This window comes from Pygocentrus nattereri, chromosome 3, assembly GCF_015220715.1.
Source record: "Pygocentrus nattereri isolate fPygNat1 chromosome 3, fPygNat1.pri, whole genome shotgun sequence".
Lineage (NCBI taxonomy): Eukaryota > Metazoa > Chordata > Actinopteri > Characiformes > Serrasalmidae > Pygocentrus > Pygocentrus nattereri.
This window is the reverse complement of record NC_051213.1, coordinates 27,985,393-28,012,651: the sequence shown is the minus strand read 5'-3', so window position 1 is coordinate 28,012,651 and position 27,259 is coordinate 27,985,393. Positions and strand designations below refer to the sequence as shown.

Genomic DNA, 27,259 nt, shown 5'->3' with positions numbered 1-27,259 from the left:
AGTATAACCTCCCCTTACTGTCTGTGTATGCATGTGTGTGTGTGTGTGTGTGTGTGTGTGTACAGTACTGTGGAAAAGCCCCACTCATTTCATTTCAAAAACAGCCATAGGGTAAAAACTCATTTTCAGGAGATATTTCTGAGAAAAGTACATATAAGATAATATACTTCCATAAAGAAGAGGGAAGTCAAAGGAAAATGAGTGAAAAACAGGAATTTAGAAAAATGATGTTTAAAATATTTTTTAAATTTATTACAAATAACAACACCTAACAATTATAAGGGTCTAGATTCAGCATCTTTCTTAAATCTTGAGCTTTATGTGGTTTATGTAACAAAAACAGTCATTATTCATTTTTGCATGATCATTTTCCAATTTCTCTTTCGACCCCCCCCCCCCCAATTAAACAGGCTGTTTTTCTTGCTGTGCCTTTAAGACTGCTGTATGTTAATGATTTATTTTCTGACTGGCTGTCCTGTATTGTGCCTCATTCAAAAAGCAGTCCAGACAGAAAAACTCCTAGTAATTCCATCATCAATGAGTGAAATTAAACTGCAGGCTGGATAGAAAAATAAATGTAAATGTGTAGAATGTGCAACATCAAAAAAACAATGAACTAATAATGGAATGATTTTGTAGCTTAGTGTCCCTGTATGGACTGGGGAGTAAATGGTATATTTTGAGACTTTAAAAGTTTCATACTGTGCAAAACTCTTTTAGTTCAAAACAGGAATCTGGGCCTCTGAAGCACTGATCTTAGAGACAGAGGAGAAAATCAAGCTCCACTCTTGCTTCAGATCTGAAAAATTCACTCTTACTGAGAAAAGGAAATAAAGAAGCTGTGATCTCAGAACAATGTACTGACCACCCTAAAGTCCAGACCTCAACATCACTGAATGTGTTTGGGCTTACTTGGATGTGAGAAGCAGAAAATACAACCAAGCTCTAAGATAGAACTCTGCAAGAGTGAAAAAATCCCTGCAGATTTCGCCCCCAAAAAGCTGTATAAAGGTACATTGTGAACACACTAAATACTGAAAATGTTGAAATTATATTGAGTTGTTAAAATGTATGGATAATATTCGGTTAAATATTGTTTCTGTTTTTTTTTTTTCCTTTTTCTGTTGCTGAGAAATGTATATCTTGTACTTAATGGCTTTTGCACGGTACTGTATGTGTATGGATATACAGTATATGAGTGCGTGTGTGTGTGCATGTGTGCATGTGTGTGTGTGTGTGTGTGTGTGTGTGTGTGTGTGTGTGTTGTTCTGATCTCTCTGTGTTGTGTGTATGGAGGAGCGGGGGAGGGATGAAAATAACAGCCCCACGCACTCATACACTGTTAATTGTTTCATCAAACCGGCGGTGACAGAGTCATTCTGCGAGAAACAGCGCCGTCCCTCAAACAGCTCCACACATCCAGCGCGCGGCGCGGGGAGAGAGAGGGCCGCGCTCGTCTAATGGCTTTCACAGCGGACACCGACTGCCAAAAGTGAGTGAGCGCTTCTCCTCCTGAGGGGCGACTGTCTGTAGGATGCGGATCGTTAGCAGCAGAATAAACAGAGGCTCTTTTAGAAAAACAGCGCGCGTCCGTCAGCGCTCAGCGCTCTGCGCGCGCAGGAGAAGCAGCACTTTACCTCCTGTTCATCTCCTCCAGAGCCAGACCGCTCGCTCTGTCACACAGCTCCTCTGTAACGGGCAGGAGCGCTGGCACCTCTCACCAGGAAAACAACAACAACAACGTCTATTACTATTTTTTATTTTATTATTATTATCCGTTTATCATATTTTACATATTTGTAATTCATTAAGTGTTTAATTACATGTTAAATAATTATACTAGTAGTTCTTTATCCTAATAATACATTATTGATAACATTATTATTGTTGTTATTATTATTATTATACTAATGAGATAAGAATCGTATCATTACATCCTTACATTGAATAATAATAATAATAACAATAATAATAATAATAATAATAATAATAATAATAATAATATATAATTTGCCGTTATTTTTAACGCTGTGTGTATTTTTCTTTATTATTATTATTATTATTATTATTATTATTATTATTATTATTATTATTATTATTATTACAGGCTTTCAGGAAAGCTCCTGTAGTAATCCTGTTGGAATCAGCATGTGCTGAATCAGATGCAGCTTTATTATCTTTCTCTGGCGTGGAAAGCCCTGCAGCCTAGCACAGGCATTAAAGGCGGATCTGAGATAAACACATTTATTGGTGAGCCTCAGGTATTCTGTGGCACAGATCAGCCAGCAGCTGTCTACACATCTATCATGTAGTATTTGCCAACTGCTCGCTTCAGAAAGAAATCTGCATTGTATTGTTTAGAGCATAAAATATACACATTAATATGCCAGATAAGGGTTGACATAGAAAATGTGCTGTTCAGTGGACAAGACAGGGCCAAGTGTTATGAAGTCGAGTTTGAGCAGTGTGTGTGCGTGCGTGTGTGTGCGTGCGTGTGTGTGTGCGCGTGTGCGTGTGTGTGTGCGCGTGTGCGTGTGTGTGCGTGTGTAGGCTATGTGTGATGGGGTGAAGCCTGCTAAAATATTCAGACACGGTTAATGCAACTGATAGCTTCTCGGGACATACGGTTTGTATTATGCTTGGCTTTGAGTGAGCAACAGTGTGATATTCGGAAAAGCAGAGCCAGTAGGAGAAAAAAAAACAGAAACACAATGAACTCTTCAGCTGGGCACTGGAGCAGCTGGTCAATAACTTAGACAAGGGCTTGTAATACTCTTGCTCTGGGCTGCGGAGAATCCACAGACAACACATAAAATTATGACAGGAAGATGATGGATTACGGTCATAAGTCTCAGTCCAGCCCTACAAACAAAACATCGCGGTGGTGTGTTCGCCACAAACCGTTTAATAGACGAAAATTAACAGATGTTGATTGCGTTCCAGCCCTGAGAGGCTTAAAAAAAAAAAAAAAAAACAATCCCGGATCCAACCATGGCTGGATGGTCATCGTGTAAAACTAGATCTCCTCTCTGACCGAGATTTTCGAGTTTCCTGAATTGGGAGGCATTTCAAAAAGCACAGGACTCCTCCCACAACCAGATAACTTTAATCCAAGTTTACTGGGTGAGCAGCTAAACCAGCACCAACCAGTACACCAGCTAAACCAACACCAGACCAGCATACACCAGCTAAACCAACACCTGACCAGCATACACCAAATAAAACAACACCTGACCAGCATAGACCAGCTAAACCAGCACCAGCTCAGCATACACCAGCTAAAGCATAACCTGACCAGCATACACCAGCTAAACCAACACCTGACCAGCATAGACCAGCTAAACCAACACCTGACCAGCATACACCAGCTAAACCAGCAGCAGCTCAGCTTACACCAGCTAAAGCATAACCTGACCAGCATACACCAGCTAAACCAGCACCAGCTCAGCATACACCAGCTAAACCAACACCTGACCAGCATACACCAGCTAAACCAACACCTGACCAGTATACACCAGCTAAACCAACACCTGACCAGCATACACCAGCTAAACCAACACCTGACCAGTATACACCAGCTAAACCAACACCTGACCAGCATACACCAAATAAAACAACACCTGACCAGCATACACCAGCTAAACCAGCACCAGACCAGGATACACCAGCTAAACCAGCACCAGACCAGCATACACCAGCTAAACCAACACCTGACCAGCATACACCAAATAAAACAACACCTGACCAGCATACACCAGCTAAACCAACACCTGACCAGGATACACCAGCTAAACCAGCACCAGACCAGCATACACCAGCTAAACCAACACCTGACCAGTATACACCAGCTAAACCAACACCTGACCAGCATACACCAAATAAAACAACACCTGACCAGCATACACCAGCTAAACCAGCACCAGACCAGGATACACCAGCTAAACCAGCACCAGACCAGCATACACCAGCTAAACCAACACCTGACCAGCATACACCAAATAAAACAACACCTGACCAGCATACACCAGCTAAACCAACACCTGACCAGGATACACCAGCTAAACCAGCACCAGACCAGCATACACCAGCTAAACCAGCACCAGACCAGCATACACCAAATAAAACAACACCAGACCAGAACACACCAGCTAAACCAACAACAGACCAGCATACACCAAATAAAACAACACCAGACCAGAATACACCAGCTAAACCAACACTAGACCAGCATACACCAAATAAAACAACACCAGACCAGAATACACCAGCTAAACCAACACCAGACCAGCATACACCAAATATAACAACACCAGACCAGAATACACCAGCTAAACCAACAACAGACCAGCATACACCAAATAAAACAACACCAGACCAGCATACACCAGCTAAACCAACACTAGACCAGCATACATCAGCTAAACCAACACCAGACCAGCATACACCAAATAAAACAACACCAGACCAGAATACACCAACTAAACCAACAACAGACCAGCATACACCAAATAAAACAACACCAGACCAGCATACACCAGCTAAACCAGCACCAGACCAGCATACACCACCTAAACCGGCACCACACCAGCACACACCAGCTAAACCAGCACCAGATCAGCACACACCAGCTAAACCAGCACCAGACCAGCATACACCAGCTAAACCAACACCAGACCAGCACACACCAGCATACACCAGCTAAACCAACACCAGACCAGCATACACCAGCTAAACCAACACCAGACCAGCACACACCAGCTAAACCAACACCAGACCAGCACACACCAGCATACACCAGCTAAACCTGCACCAGGCCAGCATACTCCTGTTATACCAGCATAAACTACCATGAGCAAACTTCAAATATAGTGATACGTTAATGTGTTGATTGCTTTTTGTTTTCTATACCTGCCAGTTTACACTAGCATAGTTTACTATTGTAACTTTTGCTAGCTAGCTCTACAATATTTGCACGTATGCTAACATCTACAATGCACATTTGCTTGGATTTTCATTTTAGACAAGATTCTGTGTAATTGTCATTGTTTTTGTGAGTTTTGTATGTATATACCAATGCAGTATGTTTCATATCACTGCTCAGTGTAGTAGTATACTTGTAAACTAAGCTAGCAAGATAGCTAACCAGCCAACGCAGCCTCAGTTGGGTCAGAATTGTTATATCTGGGGATGCAATTAAAGACATTTGCTTTAAAGGCACAATATGACAGCTTTTCTTACCTTCTTGCTGCTGACAGAACAGAACCATCCTGACTCTGGCTGCAAAAAAGCCTAGGTTATGTCTTCCATGTTCAAGGATTTGCTGACTTTCTGCTCTGGGGAGAACACTGCTGAGCCATTCAGTCGTTATTAAGACATGTTCACGGGAGCACAGGTAAGTTTTAATCAAATCAAGTTTCTGACGCAATAGTGACATTATTATGCACTATTATAATCCATCATGTCTACAGAAGTACAGGTATAATATGGAAATACTTTTTTCAAAAGTCCTGGTTAGCAAGGTAGCTTGTTATGGTGCATCTTACATGTACAAAAAACACCTAAAAAAAAATATTTATTTAGGCAATGGTGGCCAGCAGGGGGTTTCCAGCATTCATGTAGTAGTAAACACTTCTCCCTTAAACCAGATCCCATTTCCAACCTCTTTTTATTTCAGCAGATCGAGTTTTTACATTATCAGTGACTAGGACACACATCTCATTTGATTAGAAATGGCACTGTTTCAAAGATGCCAGACTAAAAGTCTTTGCATCCGTTTAACGTGCCAACATACCATCGTTTCTCATTTTCCTTTTATAGCCTTAGATAAAATACACAATTTATCAAGGTCATGGTGGGTTGCTGCTGCATTTGCCCTCCCTATGTAAAGCTAGTTAGGTAGGCCACTAACCACATCCAAAACACTTCATTGAATGTTGGTTTGAAGTTATTTGAATTCATGATGGTGTTTTTTTTAGTAGGCCGCTGCTGTCACACCAAAAAAAGAAGTTGTAAAAGCACGACACATGAATGATAGAACTGATCAGCAACATGATAAGGAAAGACATGATGTGATGTGCCGCCATCCTTTGTCACAAAGCATAAGCCACAGGCCTTCAGTATCAATAATCCATGCTAGGATCAAGTTAAAAGCAATAAAACTTGCTTTTCAACATTTAACCTTTGAAGAAGGCCTCATCACTTATTGATAGCAGGCTAAAAGTGCTGAAGACAGTAGACTGCAGTTCCTCCATCACAAGGCTATGTATGCCATCTCAGCTTGAAGGATTTTCACTCAAGGGGTCCGGCAAGAGCAAAATTGTCTTATGGCTCGTTGTTCTCAGTAGGACGCAACAAGTGATCTCCTGTTTCATAAAACCCAAGACAGTATTCATTTGAATTCTGAGAAAAATCAATTACACCAACCACCACCGATGAGGGTCCAACTAATACAGAATTAATCACACTCAAAAAATGGCCAGATCATTTCCGAAAACTCCGGGCGGCAGAAATTAAATCGCAATTATCATAAAATCCATCATGATGATGCGCATTGTGCCGCGGTGTTTGGATAGGTAATGGTTTTCTAATGTGGCAATTTGCATAAGTAGCCCTGAGATGGGTTATCGTTCCTCGATCCGTACAATTACGATTCCAGCTCCATACATCAGAGCCCGGGAGCTGTGTAAAAACCACAGCGCTAATTAATAAGCCACTTACTGACTGCAGCTAGTTACGGCGGGTCCTGCCGCTGACCCCGGCGGAAGATGAGCCGTCTCAGAAGTGCCTGTGTGTAACTACAAACATAATGATGTGCCAGGAGGGAATCATTAAAAATAATTTACACAAGCCTTCATTTACAAGATCTTTTGATAGTGCACTTCCCCCCGCCGGTGTTTAGATCGGCGGTGCGGCCCCCACCATTTGGAGGGGGGTAATGAGAGCAGGAGAGAGGGAGCAAGGGAGGTAGAGAGAGACAGACAGACAGAGAGAGAGGGAGAGAGAGAGAGTATGAGAGCGAGTGAAAGAGAGGGGGATACCTAAGTGGTTAATTAAGAGCTGTTGGGGCACCTCCTGAAAAATCCCTCTGATGTCTTCCTGTGTCAAGTGTCTCTCTCAGGGAAGAGCCACATGAGGTGGCTGCCTCAACTGGGCTAATTACCGGGGAGCGGAGCGACGGCAGCTGAGGACGAGGGCCCTAAATGAGCCCCCGTGCAGCTCGAGCCTAGCCCCAGAAAATACTGGGGCAATCAACCCCTCCCAATCACCACCACCCTCCCACCTCCTCCTTTTTGTGGCTGCTTGGGCCCAGGAGCAGGAGGGAGGCGACAGGGGCATGTTCGTTCCAGAGTTGTTTTGGAAGGGTTAACTATTGCTGGGAAGGAATCATATCATTTTCAAAAACTCGGGGAGGGGAGGATATGTGACAAAACAGGACGGATTTGTCTACAACAATAGACAGCACTGTGAAGTAATCTTAAGTAGCACGTTTTCCACTCAGCTGTGTGATAATTCTGCTTCATTTTTGTATGTTTGCCTACAAAAGCTAGCAGCCTGAGATGAATACATGAAAAACTATTGAACTATATGGTGCACAGTGCAATGGGTCCATGTATCCAGCCATATGATTCAAGCCATGTGTTTACAGAAGTGCAAAATCCTGTTCCATCCATTCAAATCTAATAAATTGTCATTATAAAAATTGGGCCAAATTGATGCAGCAGAAACGAAATCAGTTTAATGCTGCCAAACCTCCCCCAGTGAAAAACACCCTCATCTCCCGATATCACAAAGAGCCAGGAGAGAAGTGTACCAAATATGTCCTCTTTAATCTGCCCAATTCCCCGCTGCTGTGTCGAAATTTGGCTGGAGCGCAGCCACTACCAAGGAGCCGGGGGCCCTGAACAATGGCCGATCCAGGCGGGCCACGGCAGGCTCCGCGGCGGTCCATGGCAGCCGTGCAGGCTTCAGGCTTGGCTGGCTCGCTGAGGCCCCCAGCAGACCCTCGGCCAGACGCTAGCCCAGAGCGGACACTAACAGGCGGGGCGGGGGGGGACACAATAGAGCCTCACAGAGCCAGAAGTGCCTTCAGCAAAGCGGCTTTGCACCAGGGCCTGCTCCAGCCACATCAGCAGAGACACAAGGCTGGCAGAACAATCATCTTAACAATATGGCTGATCCGCTGACCTGCCGTTGCCATGGCTTTATCTCTCCAACTATTGGGCTTGTGGAGGGTTTAGCGACCGAGCAGGGTTGGGGGATGGGGGTTGGTGGGTTAGAAGTCCGGAGCTCAGGCAGTCACAGATCTGTAACGGAATGCCATTCCACCAGAGGATGGACAAGGAATTAGAGACACCTACTGTTAATGATGGGGTCGGGAGAGTGACAGCCACCAAAACACATATGTACCCAGACTCAGAGAGAGAGTGAAAGTGAGAGAGGCAGTGCTACTGTTGTGGAGGTGTTACTGTGAGTCCAGTGTCACTTTTGGTGCAGGGGTCATTGCCGCAACAAGCACATCACTGACTACGGCTTTCATCTTCCTCCTCTCCCTCACTCGCCATGAGTCCTTCTGCCACAGCCAATGAGCCGCCAATGCAGAGAGTGCTGTCAGGGCTTTGCCAGGCAGTCTTGAGATTTTACTGGAAGGAAGGAAATAGAATTTGAGCCAATTTATGGGGTGTTCAGATTCTGAATTGTTTTTTTTTTTTGTACTTTTATATGTGTATCCAAACATTATATGTTAATTTGGAGGATATCAAATAGAAATTGAACTCAGGAAATATACAGCATATTTTAATAAACATACATGGCAAATATAAAATGTATTAACATTTATATGTTAACATATAACCACTTTCAAAGACAAAAGTGTTCATTTAAAGATGAATTTAACAGATTTTTAAAACTTTCTGCATAGTTCATAACATAGTCATTCAGAATGGTTTGATGTGAAATGCTGAAATGGGGGTCATGATGTCCACAAAACAAATACAGCCTTTTATATACTCCATGTTTTCTTTAGGGACTTTTTTTTACCTAACCACACCTCACATTTAACACTCCACTCTTTCCTCCACTCCACTCTCTCCACTTAAAAAAACAAAAGAAACACACACACACACACACACACACACACACACACACACACACACACACATATATATATATATATATGTGTGTGTGTGCGTGTGCTTTAAGAGGCATTGAACTTTTTAGATATCAACATTACATTCCATTGTCAGTGACTAGGACATGCATCTCATTTGATTAGAAATGGCACTGTTTCAAAGAAGCCAGACAAAAAGTCTTTGCATCCGTTTAATGTACCAACATACCATCGACTTTGTAAAGTACTGGTTTATTTTCACTCATTCACATGAACTGCAATAAGATCTTTTTATACTTTTGAAAATGTAATTTAAATAATTAGTCTGCATCTTTGAAAAATTGGTGGAATTCGTCTTTAACCAGGCCTGTTTGATTATGTGATATGTAATGCAGTAGTGTCTTATTTTCCTTATTCTTTTTTTTTTCTTTTAGGTAAAAATCAGCAGCTAATACATTACATTTCATGTATTGACTTGTTACATTTTGCCACCAGATGTTTTGCGAGACGTTGTCTGTTCATTCAGTGGGGTCTGAGTGATGAGAGTGACCTCTTGACCTCTTGAGTTTATCTCAGGTAAGAGTAGCGTGTGTCATCTGCGGATGTAGTACAGGTCTCAGTGATGCTGTGAAGGGCACTATGGACAGGGGACACAGCTGCTCTCTCTCTCTCTCTCTCTCTCTCTCTCAGTATCTCACACACACATACACACACAGACACACACAAACACCCTTACACACACAATGCATTCGTTGTTTGGCTAAGCAAACGCCCCACAGTTTATACAAAGAGGCAATAGCAAATGCATTTCAGCTTTCTAGAGATCACCAGCAGACGGCTTTCTCACATTACCACGTGTCACTTTGCTTCTTTTTGATGTATCGTGATTTCCCAATTATGTAAACTAAATTGCTCTGAGCCTCACGTCATAAATGATGCCCATTTTTCAGACTCTCAAAGGGTTATTGTCAGAGTGCCTGAGACTGTCTGTAGACTAGACCAAATTTTCAGAGTCCAAATTTTCAGTTAGTCCAAAACTGCAGTGCTACCATGATTTACATTACAACGAATCCTGACTAGTTTGCTAAAGAGAAACCAATAAATAGAAAGCATGCTATGATATTTCCAACCGTAATACTTATAATAGTTGAAGTCAGAGTGTAGGCTTCATCTAAAGCCCCAAATACTGAGCCTAGCTCCACTAATTTGGCATTTGCATTCCACTCAGGTTTTATTAATGAGATGAAAATAAAGGATTTTACTTTTTAATACCACATTTTTATGCCTGCCACGCTCTGCGAATCGTAGAGAATAAACAGTGGTATCAATGCTTGGCCAGAAAGTAACGCCACAGCGGCTGCCATGAAATTTGTTTATCTAGCCGCAGAATGCTATTCAGCTGGGGATACAGCACAATGATGCTAGAACTGTTGGGTTTGCAATTAAGTCTGTCTTCAGATGCTTCCCGAGCAATTCATTAACTCCACTCATTCCTGCCTAATGTGTTAAAAAAACACTACGTAATTACACAGCAACTTAACACATTAAAGACCTTCAACTTTTCCTTTTTTTCCTTTCCAGCCTCCTGGAGAACTTTGTTGCCCATTACGGTACAATTATGCTTTCTCATTAGCCACTTGCCGATGTGAAATCTTCATTTGCCGCACTGTTGAGAGTCATTAGGAACAATGCTTTTTAAACACGTTCGTTTCTGGGATGGTAGCAAGTGTGGTTGTGAGATACGCGGCTGCATTTGTTCTGTTTTTTTTTTTTTTTCTTTTTCATGAAGGCGGAAGGCCATGCAGCTTTGCAGAACTATTCTTAAACCAACCAGTGGAACCCGTACTTTGGGTTTATGAAACATGACACAGCAATTCACAAGTATAGACCAATGAGATGTCTTCTACGGTTTGTGAAATGCAAAGAGATGAGAGGATGAAGTCCATCTAGGTCGACTCAGTTTGTTCAGGACCATTGTTGACCAGATATTATTTGGATGGTGGACCAATTTTGAAATTAAAATGGTAATGGTATAGTGGTGTGTGTGGTGTGAGAGTGTTCATAAGTATGGTGTATGAGTGCATAAATATTGCTGTTTATTTTTTACAAATATGACTGTCACTGCTAGGTTGACAGCCAAGAGTGGCTCTGTGGTCAGAAATGGACTATTGATGAGTTTTGTGCTAAACCATCAGCACCTATGTTCTGGACTATGATTCTAAAATGCAGTACATATTGTACTTAATAACATGAATTAACTATTGCAATGATTTGTTTTGTTATTTTTTGTTTGTTTTTTACAGTATTTCTCTGTTGCAAAATATAGCTGGTTCTATATGCGAATTAATTATATATATATATATATATATATATATATATATATATATATATATATATATATCTCCAATATTGTTCTGGTGCGAGTGGGATTGGGCTGTTCCTGTTTCTCCTGCAGACAGAAACAAAAATTATTTCAAATATCTGGAGGTTTAATTCCTTAATTCCTAACAAGGAGAATATTGCAAGAAAGCCAGTGGGGCCACAGTGGCTTAGCAGAAGAGGGGCTTTATGAAAACGAGATGGAGCAGAACAGAAACTGAACCATTCACCATTCATCACTTAGTAAATACTACACCATCAATCAGCTGTTCAACTGTTAGCCAATGTTAACAGTGCTAGGACAACAAAATAGAGTTAGCTTTAATGCTAGTCCCAGCATAAGTTGCAAGATAACAGCTCAACATACCACATGGTGGCTGACTGTTACTCCAACACCAGTCACTCTACTTCACTCATGCAGATTTGAGTCTTTATTCTCTTAACATGTGTCAGTGGAGCATTTAATTAGATTGTGTGAAGATTGTGTGATTAGTTGCGTGAAGCTGTTAGCCTGCTAGCTAAGCAGACCTACTGTCCTAGGTACTCTTGTTTAACATTTAGCAATTGTTGTAGTTTAAATTGAAGGTTAAAAAAAATTGAGTGATAACTTTGTAAAGTACTGGTTTATTTTCACTCATTCACGTGAATTGCAATAAGATCTTTTTTATACTTTTGAAAATGTAATTAATACTGTGTGATTGTTACACTTTTGTTGTTACAAATATCAATCTCATCAATAAAGAATAAAATCAAGCCTTGATAATCGTATGTTAATCTGCCATTTAGTTTTTCAAGTGTGTAAATACTATGTAATTACCATATTTAGCAAACATTGTAATTTGATACATATGTAAAGAACATGAATAAATGCACTGATCGGCACTTTTATATACATATATTTACAACAAAAAGATTTTAAAATGCACTAATATAGCACTCTTGACCAACCAGCAGCCCATTTAAATTCTCTCTATATACTGTTTTACTCTATACTTTAAAATGATAGATGACAATCAGCACATTTTTTAGCATATTTTTGAAAAGGCTGCTGTTTGTTACTGTAGAACAATGAAAATTTGGTTTAAGAAATGTCATGGTTACAATGTAAGTGCTGGCATATAATTGCTAATAGGAAAAAAAAAAACATTCAGACCAAAATCTCCTCCAGGCTCTAATCTCAACCAGTGATGATTTTTCATTTTATGCCTCATATATGAAACTTTAATTATACTAAAACAGATATAGGTGTTTTTATTTATTTTTATATATTCTTATTATGAACCATGCAAATACTCTTAATTCAGCAGTTACTTGTAGATACACTGTTTATGTATAGTCAAGAATTTAGAGCAGGTACAGGAAAATTGCCTGCTGTTGTAGGTCCAGAGCAGATTACATTTCAAGACTAGGAGACGCAAAACCATCCACACCATATCATTTATGGGATGTATGAAAGTAGCGAGGGAACTTTTCAGACTCACAGAGTGGCTTTGGGAGCATTTTAACTCACGTTATTCCCCTTGGTTTGTAACTGAACTGCTATTTGAAAGCTTATATTTTCACAAGCAGCCCAAAATGATTAATTGTTCAGGAATTGCACTTTAAAGATTTTTGAAAAATGCACACTCTGGCAACGGTCGTCCCAGAGGAGGGTGGTAAACTAACACCATGCAGGGAGAGATTAAAAAAGCACATTCCACAAAATATACTAAATTAAATATCACGGGCCTGTGTGTGATACTCAGCGGCTTCTTTGCTTCAAACCACTGTGGATCTGTAGAATCATGGCTTTATTATGTTTAATGCATTAAGTAATTCACAGATCAGCATACTCACTAAATCATTGCAGTGCCTTTATCATGATACTTTTACATAGTATCCCCTCTGCAGGGAAATGTTGAACTGTTTAATTCAACACTGGGGATAATAGTTAGTAGGCAGGTGTTTTAGGTGTTATATATTTACAATGCATAAAACACCTGCCTACCAACTATTAACCCCAGTGTTGAATTAAACAGCTCAACATTTCCCTCTAGGCTTAAAATGCATTTCATTAAACTAGTTATGGGTTCATTTAGCACATAGTGGTGTAACAAATGCCATGTGCATGCGGCTCAGAAACAACTGAATATACAAACTCTGGTTACAATGGAGAATGTTTTTGATTGATGAAGAATATGTGCATTAACAATTCTTCAATTTAATTATATAATGTATTAATATGTAAAGCATAGCAAAAAGCTTAATCACTAGACTTATAGGTGTAACATGAACAGTACACATAAAAATACAAAAGAACTGTAAACACAATGCTATTGTAGACAAAATATGAATGTAGACACAATATGAGTGTGGACACAGTATGCGTGTAGACCCAATATGAGTGTAGACAGATTATGAACGTAGACCCATTACAAATGTCGGCACAATGCGAGTCTAGAATCAGTGCGCCTGTAAACACGATATGAGTGTAGACACAGTACAGGTGTAAATACAATATTAGGTAGACACAATGTGATTGTGAGCACAATATAATTGTATACAAAGTATAAGTGTAAACACAATATCTACACATATTAAGTGTGTAGACATGATATAATTGTAATCAAAATTAGCATATTCATAATATAAACACAATATTAAGGTGGCTGCAGTGCAAGTATAAACACTTGTGTAGAAATAAATGTAGATGAATGTACATGATTCATTCATCAAGGTACAAACAATGGAAATGTATCCTCAAAGGTACAGCAGAGGTTTTAAGGTCCAATGGAGTACCATACATCAGTTTTTCCTTGTGCAAAAGTAGATATTTGTACCTTTTCATAACTTAATGTTTTAAAACAGAACAATAAAATAAAAAGCCTGGAGATGAGACAGGGTGCGTTGAGTCAGTACATCTTAGAAAATATAATTTAGGTGGATTATGGTACAGTTAGGTTCCCTGATTAAAGGTACTGGGATGTACCACTGAGGGTACGACCACAGTGACAAGAGGGGTACTGCCTCAGTGACAGTGCCGTACCTTTTTTTTCTGAGAGCGTATAAGTGTACATAAACTATGAATATAGACAGAGCATTGTAAATAATGTAAGAGAGTATTGACACTACAATATGAAACACTAAACACAATAACACAGTAGGAGTGTAGACACAGTAGACAAAGTAACTGGTTTTGACATTGTACTAGTGTAGATACAGTAAATGGTTTTGACACAGTGCTAGTGTAGACATAGTAACTAGTTAAGACGCAGTACTAGTGTAGACATAGTAACTAGTTTTGACACAGTATTAGTGTAGACATAGTAACTAATTTTGACGCAGCACTAGTGTAGATACAGTAAATAGTTTTGACACAGTGCTAGTGTAGACATAGTAACTAGTTTTGACACAGTACTAGTGTAGACATAGTAACTAGTTTTGACACAGTATTAGTGTAGACATAGTAACTAGTTTTGACGCAGTACTAGTGTAGACACAGTAACTGGTTTTGACACAGTATTAGTGTAGACACAGTAACTGGTTTTGACACAGTATTAGTGTAGACATAGTAACTAGTTTTGACACAGTATTAGTGTAGATATAGTAACTAGTTTTGACACAGTATTAGTGTAGAAATAGGAACTAGTTTTGACACAGTATTAGTGTAGACATAGTAACTAGTTTTGACACAGTATTAGTGTAGACATAGTAACTAGTTTTGGCACAGTATTAGTGTAGACACAGGAACTGGTTTTGACAGTACTAGTGTAGACAAAGTAACTAGTTTTGACACAGTATTAGTGTAGATATAGTAACTAGTTTTGACACAGTATTAGTGTAGAAATAGGAACTAGTTTTGACACAGTATTAGTGTAGACATAGTAAACAGTTTTGACACAGTATTAGTGTAGAAATAGTAACTGGTTTTGACACAGTATTTGTGTAGATATAGTAACTGGTTTTGACACAGTATTAGTGTAGATATAGTAACTGGTTTTGACACAGTATTAGTGTAGACAGTGTAACTGGTTTTGACACAGTATTAGTGTAGACATAGTAACTAGTTTTGACACAGTATAAATGTAGACATAGTAACTGGTTTTGACACAGTACTAGTGTAGACAGAGCAACTAGTTTTGACACAGTATTAGTGTAGACATAGTAACTAGATTTGACACAGTACTAGTGTAGACAGAGTAACTGGTTTTGACACAGTATTAGTGTAGACATAGTAACTAGTTTTGGCACAGTAATAGTGTAGACAGAGTAACTAGTTTTGACACAGTACTAGTGTAGACAGAGTACCTAGTTTTGACACAGTACTAGTGTAGACAGTGTACCTGGTTTTGACACAGTATTAGTGTAGACATAGTAACTAGTTTTGGCACAGTATTAGTGTAGACATAGTAACTACTTTTGACACAGTATTAGTGTAGACACAGTAACTGGATTTGACACAGTACTAGTGTAGACAGTGTAACTGGTTTTGACACAGTACTAGTGTAGACAGAGTAACTGGTTTTGACACAGTATTAGTGTAGACATAGTAACTGGTTTTGACACAGTATTAGTATAGACACAGTAAATAGTTTTGACACAGTATTAGTGTAGACATAGTAACTACTTTTGACACAGTACTAGTGTAGACACAGTAACTAGTTTTGACACAGTATTAGTGTAGACATAGTAACTAGTTTTGACACAGTATTATTGTAGACATATTAACTGGTTTTGACACAGTACTAGTGTAGACAGACTAACTACTTTTGACACAGTATTAGTGTAGACATAGTAACTAGTTTTGACACAGTACTAGTGTAGACAGAGTAACTGGTTTTGACACAGTATTAGTGTAGACATAGTAACTAGTTTTGGCACAGTATTAGTGTAGACATAGTAACTAGTTTTGACACAGTACTAGCATAGACACAGTAACTAGTTTTGACACAGTACTAGTGTAGACAGAGTACCTAGTTTTGACACAGTACTAGTGTAGACATAGTAACTAGTTTTGACACAGTACTTGTGTAGACAGTGTAACTGGTTTTGACACAGTATTAGTGTAGACATAGTAACTAGTTTTGACGCAGTACTAGTGTAGACACAGTAACTGGTTTTGACACAGTATTAGTGTAGACACAGTAACTGGTTTTGACAGTACTAGTGTAGACAAAGTAACTAGTTTTGACACAGTATTAGTGTAGATATAGTAACTAGTTTTGACACAGTATTAGTGTAGAAATAGGAACTAGTTTTGACACAGTATTAGTGTAGACATAGTAAACAGTTTTGACACAGTATTAGTGTAGAAATAGTAACTGGTTTTGACACAGTATTTGTGTAGATATAGTAACTGGTTTTGACACAGTATTAGTGTAGATATAGTAACTGGTTTTGACACAGTATTAGTGTAGACAGTGTAACTGGTTTTGACACAGTATTAGTGTAGACATAGTAACTAGTTTTGACACAGTATAAATGTAGACATAGTAACTGGTTTTGACACAGTACTAGTGTAGACAGAGCAACTAGTTTTGACACAGTATTAGTGTAGACATAGTAACTAGATTTGACACAGTACTAGTGTAGACAGAGTAACTGGTTTTGACACAGTATTAGTGTAGACATAGTAACTAGTTTTGGCACAGTAATAGTGTAGACAGAGTAACTAGTTTTGACACAGTACTAGTGTAGACAGAGTAACTAGTTTTGACACAGTACTAGTGTAGACAGTGTACCTGGTTTTGACACAGTATTAGTGTAGACATAGTAACTAGTTTTGGCACAGTATTAGTGTAGACATAGTAACTACTTTTGACACAGTATTAGTGTAGACACAGTAACTGGATTTGACACAGTACTAGTGTAGACAGTGTAACTGGTTTTGACACAGTACTAGTGTAGACAGAGTAACTGGTTTTGACACAGTATTAGTGTAGACATAGTAACTGGTTTTGACACAGTATTAGTATAGACACAGTAAATAGTTTTGACACAGTATTAGTGTAGACATAGTAACTACTTTTGACACAGTACTAGTGTAGACACAGTAACTAGTTTTGACACAGTATTAGTGTAGACATAGTAACTAGTTTTGACACAGTATTATTGTAGACATATTAACTGGTTTTGACACAGTACTAGTGTAGACAGACTAACTACTTTTGACACAGTATTAGTGTAGACATAGTAACTAGTTTTGACACAGTACTAGTGTAGACAGAGTAACTGGTTTTGACACAGTATTAGTGTAGACATAGTAACTAGTTTTGGCACAGTATTAGTGTAGACATAGTAACTAGTTTTGACACAGTACTAGCATAGACACAGTAACTAGTTTTGACACAGTACTAGTGTAGACAGAGTACCTAGTTTTGACACAGTACTAGTGTAGACATAGTAACTAGTTTTGACACAGTACTTGTGTAGACAGTGTAACTGGTTTTGACACAGTATTCGTGTAGACATAGTAACTAGTTTTGGCACAGTATTAGTGTAGACATAGTAACTACTTTTGACACAGTATTAGTGTAGACACAGTAACTGGTTTTGACACAGTACTAGTGTAGACACAGTAACTAGTTTTGACACAGTATTAGTGTAGACATAGTAACTAGTTTTGACACAGTACTAGTGTAGACAGAGTAACTAGTTTTGACACAGTATTAGTGTAGACATAGTAACTAGTTTTGACACAGTATTAGTGTAGACATAGTAACTAGTTTTGACACAGTATTAGGATAGACATAATAACTGGTTTTGACACAGTATTAGTGTAGACATAGTAACTAGTTTTGACACAGTACTAGTGTAGACAGAGTAACTGGTTTTGACACAGTATTAGTGTAGACATAGTAACTAGTTTTGGCACAGTATTAGTGTAGACATAGTAACTACTTTTGACACAGTATTAGTGTAGACACAGTAACTGGTTTTGACACAGTACTAGTGTAGACAGTGTAACTAGTTTTGACACAGTATTAGTGTAGACATAGTAACTAGTTTTGACACAGTACTAGTGTAGACAGTGTAACTGGTTTTGACACAGAACTAGTGTAGACAGTGTAACTAGTTTTGACACAGTATTAGTGTAGACATAGTAACTAGTTTTGACACAGTACTAGTGTAGACATTGTAACTAGTTTTGGCACAGTATTAGTGTAGACATAGTAACTACTTTTGACACAGTATTAGTGTAGACACAGTAACTGGTTTTGACACAGTACTAGTGTAGACACAGTAACTAGTTTTGACACAGTATTAGTGTAGACATAGTAACTAGTTTTGACACAATACTAGTGTAGACAGAGTAACTAGTTTTGACACAGTATTAGTGTAGACATAGTAACTAGTTTTGACACACTATTAGTGTAGACATAGTAACTAGTTTTGACACAGTATTAGTATAGACATAGTAACTGGTTTTGACACAGTATTAGTGTAGACACAGTAAATAGTTTTGACACAGTATTAGTGTAGACATAGTAACTACTTTTGACACAGTACTAGTGTAGACACAGTAACTAGTTTTGACACAGTATTAGTGTAGACATAGTAACTAGTTTTGACACAGTATTATTGTAGACATATTAACTGGTTTTGACACAGTACTAGTGTAGACAGACTAACTACTTTTGACACAGTATTAGTGTAGACATAGTAACTAGTTTTGACACAGTACTAGTGTAGACAGAGTAACTGGTTTTGACACAGTATTAGTGTAGACATAGTAACTAGTTTTGGCACAGTATTAGTGTAGACATAGTAACTAGTTTTGACACAGTACTAGCATAGACACAGTAACTAGTTTTGACACAGTAATAGTGTAGACAGAGTACCTAGTTTTGACACAGTACTAGTGTAGACATAGTAACTAGTTTTGACACAGTACTTGTGTAGACAGTGTAACTGGTTTTGACACAGTATTCGTGTAGACATAGTAACTAGTTTTGGCACAGTATTAGTGTAGACATAGTAACTACTTTTGACACAGTATTAGTGTAGACACAGTAACTGGTTTTGACACAGTACTAGTGTAGACACAGTAACTAGTTTTGACACAGTATTAGTGTAGACATAGTAACTAGTTTTGACACAGTACTAGTGTAGACAGAGTAACTAGTTTTGACACAGTATTAGTGTAGACATAGTAACTAGTTTTGACACAGTATTAGTGTAGACATAGTAACTAGTTTTGACACAGTATTAGGATAGACATAATAACTGGTTTTGACACAGTATTAGTGTAGACATAGTAACTAGTTTTGACACAGTACTAGTGTAGACAGAGTAACTGGTTTTGACACAGTATTAGTGTAGACATAGTAACTAGTTTTGGCACAGTAATAGTGTAGACAGAGTAACTAGTTTTGACACAGTACTAGTGTAGACAGAGTACCTAGTTTTGACACAGTACTAGTGTAGACAGTGTACCTGGTTTTGACACAGTATTAGTGTAGACATAGTAACTAGTTTTGGCACAGTATTAGTGTAGACATAGTAACTACTTTTGACACAGTATTAGTGTAGACACAGTAACTGGATTTGACACAGTACTAGTGTAGACAGTGTAACTGGTTTTGACACAGTACTAGTGTAGACAGAGTAACTGGTTTTGACACAGTATTAGTGTAGACATAGTAACTGGTTTTGACACAGTATTAGTATAGACACAGTAAATAGTTTTGACACAGTATTAGTGTAGACATAGTAACTACTTTTGACACAGTACTAGTGTAGACACAGTAACTAGTTTTGACACAGTATTAGTGTAGACATAGTAACTAGTTTTGACACAGTATTATTGTAGACATATTAACTGGTTTTGACACAGTACTAGTGTAGACAGACTAACTACTTTTGACACAGTATTAGTGTAGACATAGTAACTAGTTTTGACACAGTACTAGTGTAGACAGAGTAACTGGTTTTGACACAGTATTAGTGTAGACATAGTAACTAGTTTTGGCACAGTATTAGTGTAGACATAGTAACTAGTTTTGACACAGTACTAGCATAGACACAGTAACTAGTTTTGACACAGTACTAGTGTAGACAGAGTACCTAGTTTTGACACAGTACTAGTGTAGACATAGTAACTAGTTTTGACACAGTACTTGTGTAGACAGTGTAACTGGTTTTGACACAGTATTAGTGTAGACATAGTAACTAGTTTTGACGCAGTACTAGTGTAGACACAGTAACTGGTTTTGACACAGTATTAGTGTAGACACAGTAACTGGTTTTGACAGTACTAGTGTAGACAAAGTAACTAGTTTTGACACAGTATTAGTGTAGATATAGTAACTAGTTTTGACACAGTATTAGTGTAGAAATAGGAACTAGTTTTGACACAGTATTAGTGTAGACATAGTAAACAGTTTTGACACAGTATTAGTGTAGAAATAGTAACTGGTTTTGACACAGTATTTGTGTAGATATAGTAACTGGTTTTGACACAGTATTAGTGTAGATATAGTAACTGGTTTTGACACAGTATTAGTGTAGACAGTGTAACTGGTTTTGACACAGTATTAGTGTAGACATAGTAACTAGTTTTGACACAGTATAAATGTAGACATAGTAACTGGTTTTGACACAGTACTAGTGTAGACAGAGCAACTAGTTTTGACACAGTATTAGTGTAGACATAGTAACTAGATTTGACACAGTACTAGTGTAGACAGAGTAACTGGTTTTGACACAGTATTAGTGTAGACATAGTAACTAGTTTTGGCACAGTAATAGTGTAGACAGAGTAACTAGTTTTGACACAGTACTAGTGTAGACAGAGTACCTAGTTTTGACACAGTACTAGTGTAGACAGTGTACCTGGTTTTGACACAGTATTAGTGTAGACATAGTAACTAGTTTTGGCACAGTATTAGTGTAGACATAGTAACTACTTTTGACACAGTATTAGTGTAGACACAGTAACTGGATTTGACACAGTACTAGTGTAGACAGTGTAACTGGTTTTGACACAGTACTAGTGTAGACAGAGTAACTGGTTTTGACACAGTATTAGTGTAGACATAGTAACTGGTTTTGACACAGTATTAGTATAGACACAGTAAATAGTTTTGACACAGTATTAGTGTAGACATAGTAACTACTTTTGACACAGTACTAGTGTAGACACAGTAACTAGTTTTGACACAGTATTAGTGTAGACATAGTAACTAGTTTTGACACAGTATTATTGTAGACATATTAACTGGTTTTGACACAGTACTAGTGTAGACAGACTAACTACTTTTGACACAGTATTAGTGTAGACATAGTAACTAGTTTTGACACAGTACTAGTGTAGACAGAGTAACTGGTTTTGACACAGTATTAGTGTAGACATAGTAACTAGTTTTGGCACAGTATTAGTGTAGACATAGTAACTAGTTTTGACACAGTACTAGCATAGACACAGTAACTAGTTTTGACACAGTACTAGTGTAGACAGAGTACCTAGTTTTGACACAGTACTAGTGTAGACATAGTAACTAGTTTTGACACAGTACTTGTGTAGACAGTGTAACTGGTTTTGACACAGTATTCGTGTAGACATAGTAACTAGTTTTGGCACAGTATTAGTGTAGACATAGTAACTACTTTTGACACAGTATTAGTGTAGACACAGTAACTGGTTTTGACACAGTACTAGTGTAGACACAGTAACTAGTTTTGACACAGTATTAGTGTAGACATAGTAACTAGTTTTGACACAGTACTAGTGTAGACAGAGTAACTAGTTTTGACACAGTATTAGTGTAGACATAGTAACTAGTTTTGACACAGTATTAGTGTAGACATAGTAACTAGTTTTGACACAGTATTAGGATAGACATAATAACTGGTTTTGACACAGTATTAGTGTAGACATAGTAACTAGTTTTGACACAGTACTAGTGTAGACAGAGTAACTGGTTTTGACACAGTATTAGTGTAGACATAGTAACTAGTTTTGGCACAGTATTAGTGTAGACATAGTAACTACTTTTGACACAGTATTAGTGTAGACACAGTAACTGGTTTTGACACAGTACTAGTGTAGACAGTGTAACTAGTTTTGACACAGTATTAGTGTAGACATAGTAACTAGTTTTGACACAGTACTAGTGTAGACAGTGTAACTGGTTTTGACACAGAACTAGTGTAGACAGTGTAACTAGTTTTGACACAGTATTAGTGTAGACATAGTAACTAGTTTTGACACAGTACTAGTGTAGACATTGTAACTAGTTTTGGCACAGTATTAGTGTAGACATAGTAACTACTTTTGACACAGTATTAGTGTAGACACAGTAACTGGTTTTGACACAGTACTAGTGTAGACACAGTAACTAGTTTTGACACAGTATTAGTGTAGACATAGTAACTAGTTTTGACACAATACTAGTGTAGACAGAGTAACTAGTTTTGACACAGTATTAGTGTAGACATAGTAACTAGTTTTGACACACTATTAGTGTAGACATAGTAACTAGTTTTGACACAGTATTAGTATAGACATAGTAACTGGTTTTGACACAGTATTAGTGTAGACACAGTAACTGTTTTTGACACAGTACTAGTGTAGACACAGTAACTAGTTTTGACACAGTATTAGTGTAGACATAGTAACTAGTTTTGACACAGTACTAGTGTAGACAGAGTAACTAGTTTTGACACAGTATTAGTGTAGACATAGTAACTAGTTTTGACACAATACTAATGTAGACAGAGTAACTAGTTTTGACACAGTATTAGTGTAGACATAGTAACTAGTTTTGACACAGTACTAGTGTAGACATAGTAACTAGTTTTGACACAGTACCAGTGTAGACATAGTAACTACTTTTGACACAGTATTAGTGTAGACACAGTAACTGGTTTTGACACAGTACTAGTGTAGACACAGTAACTAGTTTTGACACAGTATTAGTGTAGACATAGTAACTAGTTTTGACACAGTACTAGTGTAGACATAGTAACTAGTTTTGACACAGTACTAGTGTAGACATAGTAACTGGTTTTGACACAGTATTAGTGTAGACATAGTAACTAGTTTTGACACAGTACTAGTGTAGACATAGTAACTAGTTTTGACACAGTACTAGTGTAGACATAGTAACTAGTTTTGGCACATTACTCGTGTAAACACATTAACTAGTTTGACACAGTATTAGTATAGACATAGTAACTGGTTTTGACACAGTATTAGTGTAGACATAGTAACTGGTTTTGACACAGTATTAGTATAGACATAGTAACTGGTTTTGACACAGTATTAGTGTAGACATAGTAACTGGTTTTGACACAGTATTAGTATAGACATAGTAACTGGTTTTGACACAGTATTAGTATAGACATAGTAACTGGTTTTGACACAGTATTAGTGTAGACAAAGTAACTGGTTTTGACACAGTATTAGTATAGACATAGTAACTGGTTTTGACACAGTATTAGTGTAGACATAGTAACTGGTTTTGACACAGTATTAGTATAGACATAGTAACTGGTTTTGACACAGTATTAGTATAGACATAGTAACTGGTTTTGACACAGTATTAGTGTAGACATAGTAACTAGTTTTGACACAGTACTAGTGTAGACATAGTAACTAGTTTTGGCACATTACTCGTGTAAACACATTAACTAGTTTGACACAGTATTAGTATAGACATAGTAACTGGTTTTGACACAGTATTAGTGTAGACATAGTAACTGGTTTTGACACAGTATTAGTATAGACATAGTAACTGGTTTTGACACAGTATTAGTGTAGACATAGTAACTGGTTTTGACACAGTATTAGTATAGACATAGTAACTGGTTTTGACACAGTATTAGTATAGACATAGTAACTGGTTTTGACACAGTATTAGTGTAGACAAAGTAACTAGTTTTGACACATTACTCGTGTACACACATTAACTAGTTTTGACACAGTATTAGTATAGACATAGTAACTGGTTTTGACACAGTATTACTATAGACATAGTAACTAGTTTTGACACAGCATTAGTGTAGACACAATAGACACAGTGCCTGGTTTTGACATAGTACTAATGTAGACCTAGTAACTAGTTTTGACAGAACTAGTTTGGACACAGTAACTGCTTTTAACACAGTTTTAGTGTAGGCACAATAATTAGTTACTGATTAGTTAGAAACAGCATCGGTGTAGACACAGTAAATAGTGTTGACACAGCATTAGTGTGAACACAGAAAGTGTAGACATAACAAGTATCAAGTTTAGATGCAGTGCTAGTGTACAGAAAATAATTATTAGATTGTCATGTGCAAGAAGCATTGTCCATACAGTAAATGAAAAAATATTTAATAAATCCAAAAGTATAGAGAAGATACCAAAGATTGTAGAGCACTGGTTTTCAGTGATACCACTGACATTAAGCATTGGAGTGGCAGAAATGCTGCCACAGTGGCGCAGTAGCAAATAATCAAGGTGGTACAGGGCCACATTTTCCTTGCTTTTTTCAATTGATTCTGATGCCTAGCCAAGCATAAACCACCCTTAACAGCTAAAAATGGCCCTTTTGCCACTTTTGTGGGCACGCCAACTGGCGTGCATGTGGAAATATCTGAGGAGTAGAGGGCTAAATCTCAAAGCTGGCCTAATTAAACATCTTTTGATGCATTAAATTGCGCCGCTGGATCATTTGGATCTCTGGACACTCTTTCGTGCCCCGCTGCATCCAGCCCCTGAGAGAAGGCTGCCTGCTTCTGTTGTTTTTTTTTTTCTTTTCATTTTTTTTTCACCTCTCTCTTTCCCTGTCTATCTCTGATTTGTCTCCATCTGATGTGCTTCCTGGGTCAGAAAGGTGCAAGAAGAATTATACGCACATAAACATGCTTTTTATGAAGTGCCTTTTTGAAAGCACACTAATAAAAATAATAAAAGATAACGTCCTGGGCAGATGCATTCCAGCGATCAGAGGCGTCTAGGGGGCGCGTGGCCCATCGTCATCCGTTGACAAAACAGTCATCTTATTTACACGCTCCACAATAAACCCACCGCAAATGTCGAAAAGAGGAATAAGGGGAGCGGGGATAATTAGCATATTAATCTTTTTTATGCCGTCATCTTTCAGGTCTGGGAGAGCACGGTGTAATTTAAATCTAAATGCTTTCCTGGCATTAGAATTCATTTTAGATGGGTCAATTGTTCCCTAATAAAGGGATAGAAGGTGTACTTCATGCAGGAGATTTATGTTCACCATTTGTTCATATTCATGTGCTGCTGAATACCCCTCAATTCAAATGGTGATGGCAGGCCATATCAGCTTCCTCGCAGCACCACACATCACTAACCACCAGCAATGAATTTCATTTGTAGGACAAAAAAAGGGAGAGAAAGAGAGGGAGAGGGAGAGAGAGAGAATGCAGTGAAATTAACTCCAACCGTTTATTGATTTTTTTTTTTTTTCTCTTTTTTCCTGCCTCGGCCCAGGCCTGTATAACAGCTCTATTGCCCTCATAATGATTAGTGACAAAAGTTTAATTAAGCAATTATGAAGGCAATAATAGAGTTGTCTGGTTTGCTTAGCTTTAGACTGTTTAAGACTTATCTCCGGCCTGCACGTCACAGCAGCCGGGATGTGCTGGAGCAGATTAATGCTCGCAGAACACACACGGCCACTTCAATACGGCAACGCCGACGCTCGTCGCCTCAGTGAAGTTGAGAACACAAGCCTGCCTTTATCAAATTACAACTCTGCTTTTCATGAATATGTAATAAAAAGGAAAGGGGGAGGGGGGGTTAAAAAATCCAGTTATGGCTTTAAGGTGTAATTATAAAGACATACAACACAAGCAACGCCTGCAATTCTTTTCAGAGTAATCTCCGCAATGAGAAACGGGTGTGATAATGGTGGGAAGAATAAAGACGTACAATGTTCTAAGAGGCTTTGCCGTTTTGCTGGACAGTTTGATTTCACCTCCTTTTGTTTGTGCCTTTGCTTTCTTAATTTTATTAGATTATCAGCCCCCTGGCCACATAAACACACACACACACACACACACATATTCTAAGAGACACATATGAGCCTCTCATCCATAACTTTAGAACCAAGTTCTTCAAGGAGCTGATGGGGCTCTGTAATGCACAAGCACAAAGAAACTGGCATCTCATGTTCAAAGGCTATCATTGATTCAAAGCCATCTTTTAGCATCCATTTGTTGGCTTTCCCCATTGCTGTCTACTTAATTGGTTGACAGGAAGGGTGAGAATATCCATGTAGTACTTAGAAAAAGTTTAAAGTCATTTAAAGTCTACATTTTCCAAATATTTGGGACTGAATCATTTTAAAACATGTTGGATAAATGTGTTATGATTAGCCATTAACTTTACAGGAGGGTGAATATATACTCAGTGTTTGATATATATATATATATATATATATATATATATATAAATTTATAGATATTATAATATGAATGTATATATGTATATAAATATAAATGTTCTCCCCGTGTCTGCGTGGGTTTCCTCCGGGTTCTCTGGTTTCCTCCCACACTCCAAAAACATGCAGTCTGGGTTCGATCCCCAAGCGGGTCCTTACTGTGTGGAGTATGCATGTTCTCCCTGTGTCCGTGTGGGTTAAGGGGCAGTCGTGTGCTGGAGGTTAGGGAATTGGTCCTATGACCGGAAGGTCGCTGGTTCAGTCCCCAATGCCAGCAGCACATGACTGAGGTGTCCTCGAGCAAAACATCTAACCCCCAATTGCTCCCCGGGCCTTCAGCTCACTGTATAAGAAAACATGAGATTTTAACTTTGAAACATTTTTTATCAGTTTT

The 27,259-nt window shown here is 38.2% G+C and overlaps 1 long non-coding RNA gene across 1 annotated transcript in view; it reads left to right on the top strand.

The window, feature by feature from the left end:
* Positions 1 to 1,395: 1,395 nt before the first annotated feature.
* Positions 1,396 to 27,259, top strand: part of LOC108434879 — a 62,159-nt gene continuing 36,295 nt past the window's right edge. The window contains exons 1-2 of the long non-coding RNA XR_001858398.1: positions 1,396 to 1,492; positions 5,256 to 5,392. This is a non-coding gene — a long non-coding RNA (uncharacterized LOC108434879). The remainder of the gene's footprint in view (positions 1,493 to 5,255; positions 5,393 to 27,259) is intronic.